The sequence below is a fragment of the Podarcis liolepis genome (genome assembly GCF_965112155.1).
Source record: "Podarcis liolepis genome assembly, chromosome: 1".
Taxonomy (NCBI): domain Eukaryota; kingdom Metazoa; phylum Chordata; class Lepidosauria; order Squamata; family Lacertidae; genus Podarcis; species Podarcis liolepis.
The window spans coordinates 57,295,065-57,301,064 of record NC_139554.1 but is presented as its reverse complement, the minus strand read 5'-3'; the positions used below and the strand labels follow the sequence as shown (position 1 = coordinate 57,301,064).

At 38.5% G+C, this 6,000-nt stretch overlaps 1 protein-coding gene across 1 annotated transcript in view; it reads left to right on the top strand.

The window, feature by feature from the left end:
• Positions 1-925: 925 nt before the first annotated feature.
• Positions 926-6,000, top strand: part of EHF (ETS homologous factor) — a 50,195-nt gene continuing 45,120 nt past the window's right edge. Inside the window, exon 1 of the mRNA XM_083465571.1 lies at positions 926-1,143. The gene's annotated coding sequence lies outside the window, so the exon portion shown is untranslated. The remainder of the gene's footprint in view (positions 1,144-6,000) is intronic.

The window sequence follows — 6,000 nt, the reverse complement described above, 5'->3', positions numbered from 1 at the left end:
GTTAAAGAGGTGCAGGAATTAAAGCTACGGTTTGCTCACACGTGGTTTCCTTCACCTGGAGCCAGTTGGCACTGCATTCTTCTGTACAAAGTCTAAAGCGCAGCTACTTCTAAATCCATTTGAAGAGTCCCAATTGTGTGGAGCTTCTCATGGACCCAGTACTGCATGGCCAGGGCTTGGCAAAGCAATGTACAAACTGTCTCTGTTCTGAGCAGATAGCAGAGGCTGGGTAGAATCTGAAAAGCACCATGGACACCGACACAAGTCTGACACTCTGGCTGCCCCTTTGTGCATTGATTGCCACATCCACAGTCACTCCTTGTGCAGGTATGCAGTTTTCGGTTTGTGCCAAGTTTTTGTTTTGTTCTGTTTTCTACTGTGCCTTTGTGGTGTGCGCACACAGAAATAATATGGGGAAAGGGAAGGCACAGAGACAAACTCTCGAATATATGACTTAGTTCAATGAGGGTAAGTGAACACCAGGGAGGAGAAAGTTAATCCTCCAGTGCTGGAACATTTGCTTGAGCTTGCAGTCAATGCAAATCTATTCCATACTGTTCGTTTTCTGGTTATTTCCCCCACCCACCCCCAAGCCGGTTTGAGCTGTCAGAAATGATGGCCACGTTTCTGGAGTTTGCTTTTCTTTCTTCAGGTTATATTAACTGCCTGAAATAACTTGTCCTTAGCAAAAATAAAATAAAATAAATGGGATCGTCTTAAACACACACACACACACACACACACACACACGAAACCAATGCCTCATCCATTAACAGGGCTCTTTCTCTTTTGTTCTTGGGACAGAAGTGTAACCTGGTTAGACTTGTTTTGTTTGTGCGGGAAGGTGTGAGTTGGCTGGCTGTATGCAAATGTTTGCAATCCCTGTGGGGTTTTTTAAAGTTTTATTTTAGACGATCCAATCAGAATAACAGGAAGTGACCTAAGGAATTCCACAATTGGCCAGCTAAACATTCTAAAATATGTTTTAAAATTCATATCACAAGCATCTGCCTTCACTGCTGTGAGGTTTTTTGAAGTGATAGCCTGCCACCTATGTGTACCTAACATCTGGCATAACATCTGATCAGTCTTTTCGCTGCTGCAGCTAAAGGATTTCCCCAACAGAACCAGCAGCTAAATGAGGTAAGGGCTTTGAACGGCGTGCTGCTCAGCTCCTTTTAAACAAAAAACTCTGCCACTAGGGATAAAATCTAGAGGTGCACAAGTATGAACTAATCTCTGGCATAATGATGATGTTCCAACCCTTGCCTTGAAAAACGCAACTAAAATGTTTTGATCAAAGGGTGTTGAAAAGCTCTCATTAAGAGATTTTGGCTACGCACGGGCAGCTCAAATCCCATTAAAGTAAATGGGTTTAAAATATCCTAATGACGTGCAGGATTCATTGGCTCAACCAGCAGGACAGTGGGCATTTTGTTTTTGTTTAAAGTTGTTCCACTAGTGCTGCTGCTGCTGCTACTACTACTGATATCTCCTGCCTTTAGTTACAATGATTATTGTGCTATTAGCCCTGATTTAGTAAGGTAAAGTAGGCTAATGTTCAGATAAAATGTAAACAATTCTATATGTTTTCAAGTATATGTTAATTTAGGACCGGGCACCCCAATTGTGGGCATGCCAGCTTCTGTATACTGAGTTGCTCCTAATTTCTCAAGGGTTTCAAATTGTATTTGTGGGTTAGCATTGAAGTATGGACATTGTAATCAGGCCTGCTGAATATAACATTGTTGCTGATCATCCACAAATATATTGTTTACCTGTCTGGTGAAGGAGATGTTGTAATGTTCTCACAAAACCACTGGTCTGCTTCAACTGGGCTTCTGGGTTCAGTTTCCAGATTGTTCCCTATCGCCCAATTGCCATTATAACCAGGGCTACTAATAATTTCGTATCATGAAATTGTCTCACTCCTGTGCTGTGTTGATCGACAACAAATTTACGCAAGGTTTCACAACCATCTTGGTCAGTTATTATTCATTTCTTAAGCCAAATTCCACTTCTTCAGTGGCAGGTCACCATGTTGAATCCATGCTCTTATAGTAATAGGTTAACATTCTTTGGGTTTCTGAATATAAGAATAGCGTATAAACAAAGTTATGACCTTCAGAATTTTCATCTGGCTGTATTGGTGTGTTCCTTTCCATTGGCTTTCATTGACATTTAGTTTGAATAACCATGAATCAACCACAGTAGTGCTATTTAAAACAATATTTTCTACTTGCAATTCTGTAATGGCAAACTGCACAAATTGAGGTACATATTATGTATGCTGAATAGGCACTTTAACTTGTTCAGTAACTTCTCAGTCATATACGTGCAGTTTTTTAAAAAATGCTTGATTAATCTAGAATACATTGTTTGGTGTACCAAAGAGAAAACCTGAGTACATAAAATTAAGATATAACTAACTGGCCAATATTTTAACCTAACCCCTTATTTATATTAACCACAATGGTGCTGGTGGTTAAAAAGTGTTTTATGTCAAGTGGTATAATGAAAGACATGCAGGCTTCTTGTTATAGAAATAAATAAATGCAAAAGAGTAAAATAGCTTCAGCTGTGATATGCTTTTCTTTGGGGGGGGGGATAACACAAAATGATAAGGTGTGCAGATATAAAGTGGAAAACAAAGATTAAAACTGAAGTAGTTAGTCACTCTTTTTTATCCGGTAGAAGATGTTCTATTTCCCATTCTCTTTTTGTTCTTCTTTTGACCAGCAGCAAATGCAAATTTGGCTGTGATTGTGTGAACACTTATCTAGAAGTCTTATCTAATATAGTGAAGTTAATTACTGAGTTAATTAATAGGATGGTGGAGTAATCATAAATAAGGTTGTAATCCTAAACATGCTTACAAAGGCTTAAGCTTCACTGAACACAGTTTTACTTCCAAATAAACATGCATGGATTTGCACTGTAAGGCACTATTTACAAGCCAAACCACAGGCTTGCTTCTTTCTTTCTTTCTTTCTTTCTTTCTTTCTTTCTTTCTTTCTTTCTTTCTTTCTTTCTTTCTTTCTTTCTTTTCCTATCCTTCTTCCAATCTCAGGGTAGCGTAACTGGTTTCCCCATTTTATTTTCACTTGGATAAACAGTCATTTAAAAAAAAGAAAGAAAAAACTGTTTTCACTGAAAATGGTCAATTAATTTAGAATTTCAACATAACTGCACAAAACCAATAACCTTCTTTATGATAAAGTTGACACATTTGTTAAGTAGTATTGCACAGACACACGGTTACTCCCCGCAAAGTCTTAAATTGATCACAAAGGAAGACTGATGGAGTACTGTGAAGAAAAAGCAAAGAAAGGTATTACAAGGAAATAGGAGATCATGTTATGTATGAAAAATTGCTGTGACATATGGTCTATTAATCCTGGAAAACACAATTCCCCAATATGCCCAATGATCATGCACCATCAGAGGAAATAAGCATAACATACCCTCCAATGTTCCTCAGAAAATAGGGACATTCTACTACAAAATATAATCATCAGAACACTGTGGACTTTTCTAATAGTATTTGTTTAAAAGTCAGATTGTGAACAGGAGTCTAGGGAGACATCTATGAAATCTAACTTGTCTCCAGCAAGGAGAAATATATTTCAATCAGCTGGTTGTTATGGTATTCACCCCACTCACTCCCGGCAACCAGAATTGCTGGAGAAAGGGGCTTATATGGGGTGGTAAAGGCCCACATGATTTGCCCTGCCTTCATAATTGCAATTTTTGCTCAAGCACTGCGAATTCACACCATGGAGAAGCCGTTCCCAAGCCACTGGGGGTGTGCTTGTGTGTGCAGAGGTTGCCAAGTGAGGGTATCCAGAGAGGTCTTCTTGGCAACTGCTCCCCAGCTTTGGAATTTACTTTTTCCTCAGGTTCATCAAAACCTGGAATGAAGGCCACAAATTAGCAAGCTTTTAGTCGCCTCTGATATGTTTGGCACTATGTTATTGCAATTCTCCTCCATTTCCCAAGTATTACAGGTAGGGAGGCTAAGTTATGTTGAGATAGCGACACCTGAGACCACTCAGTCATCTTCATAGCTGAGCAAGAACGTGAGTTTGGCCTTTCCATATCCAGATGCAACATTAGGCCTTGTGAACTCAATTTGTCTGTTTTTGAGGAGAGGGTGAATTAAAAGGGCTTTAGGCTGCAACCTATAAAGTAAATCCAAGTGATCTCAGGGGGATTTTTTGGTATGCACTCTTAGGATTGCTCTTGCATACAGCCAGGATCTTAAGACCTTTGGAAACAAATGTGACATAATTGTACAAAGCTAGGTTTTAATGCAGCATGGGTAGAGGCCATTGAGGACGAAGCTGCCTAAGCCACGAAGCATCGGACATTTTTTAAGGATCAATTTTCATGAGGGAAAGGAGGTGAATTCGAAAGGGCACTATTATGTCTTGCAAAGAGGCACTTTTAACATACATTTTAAAAACACACACGTATTTCAATAATGAAATGTTGTGATGCATGTATTATAATACCCAATGATCAGAACTGGGGGTTTTTTCTAGAAAAAGAGGTGCTGGAACTCACCTCTTGTCCTCTTATAATGGCAATGGCATCCACCTGAGGTGCCGGAACTGAGTTCCAGTGAGTTCCAGCTGGGAAAAAAGCCCCACAAATGATGATATTTCAGGAAACTTAGCACTACTCTAAAATGTGTACAATTCTGAAATAATTTTTATCACAAAAAATAATGCTGGCATAAATCTTGAATAGACTTACACACTTGTAAATTAAATATAGCTTATTTTCTGACCTATTTTCTGGGGTCTGTAAATTTATCAGCAGAAATGGCTCCCACTCTTTCTGGGGGCCATATATCTGCTTGCTTCTGCTTGTTTTCTCTCCTGCATTCAGCTGACTACTCTGTTGACCTCTGCAAACGTGTGTGTGTGTGTGAGAGAGAGAGAGAGAGAGAGAGAGAGAGAGTGCGCGCGCACACCAGCGGACAGGAGACAGAATTTGTAAAGTAGTCATAGCAATGAATTTGAAACATAACTATTTTAAGACTTCACACATGGTGCCGAAACACGTATATAAGCTGTCCCATGACTATTTTTGGAGATGTGGTGCAGGTTATTTGTACAGTATATAGAGGATATAGGAAAAAAAACAAGGTTGTTGGAGGCAAATTTTGGGCTACATTACTGGATATGAAATGCTGAGAAAACCAATAAATATTATTTTGAATTGTTTTGAAGGATATGTGGATGATGTGCGAATGGCCACCAACCCCCTGACTGTGGAGGGGTGGCGAAACTATCTGCTCCTCCTGCTCCTCAACATTATAAAGTTTTGTTGGATACAGCAATAACACAGTATGTCTGAGCAAAAGATAATGTGATTGAGAACAAATTGGTTGAGAAATTAGCATTTTTCATCTCTTTTTGGTGGTGATGTTAAACCATATTCTTTGCTTTTCTTGGTTTGAAGGTGCATTGTATTAATTAATTGGAAAATTACCATTTATTGTAATGGTTAAAAAAAGTCTTTCTCTTTTTTAAAAAGAAAATGTCATCATGAACTAAGGAACTCTGAGATGTGTTGTGCTTAAGATACCATGTCGGGAAGGAACACTACTTTTTGTCTTTCAAACAATAACACCTAGAGTTTCAATAAAGAAATATTGCCATTTGATATAAAGTCCCTGAAGTACTAAAGAGCAGCTGCGTCAGGGAAAACTCTTGGAAAGCTGGATTTCATTTCATTTCATTTTTTTAAAAAAAGGCTTTTAACTTATATTGTAGAAAAGTATTTCAAGAAATGGTTAAAAGTTAAAAGTTGACAGCTAAAAAATTAGCTAGGCCATTTTTCAAAAAGAAATGTTTAAACTAGGGAATTAATTAGATAATTTCCATGAGTGCTTTCATTTGTGATGTCTTGTGAACATATGCGATCTGATGGACATACAAAAACATGTCTAGGTGAGTTTCCCTATTAATTCCAATTGACTGGTCAGCTCAA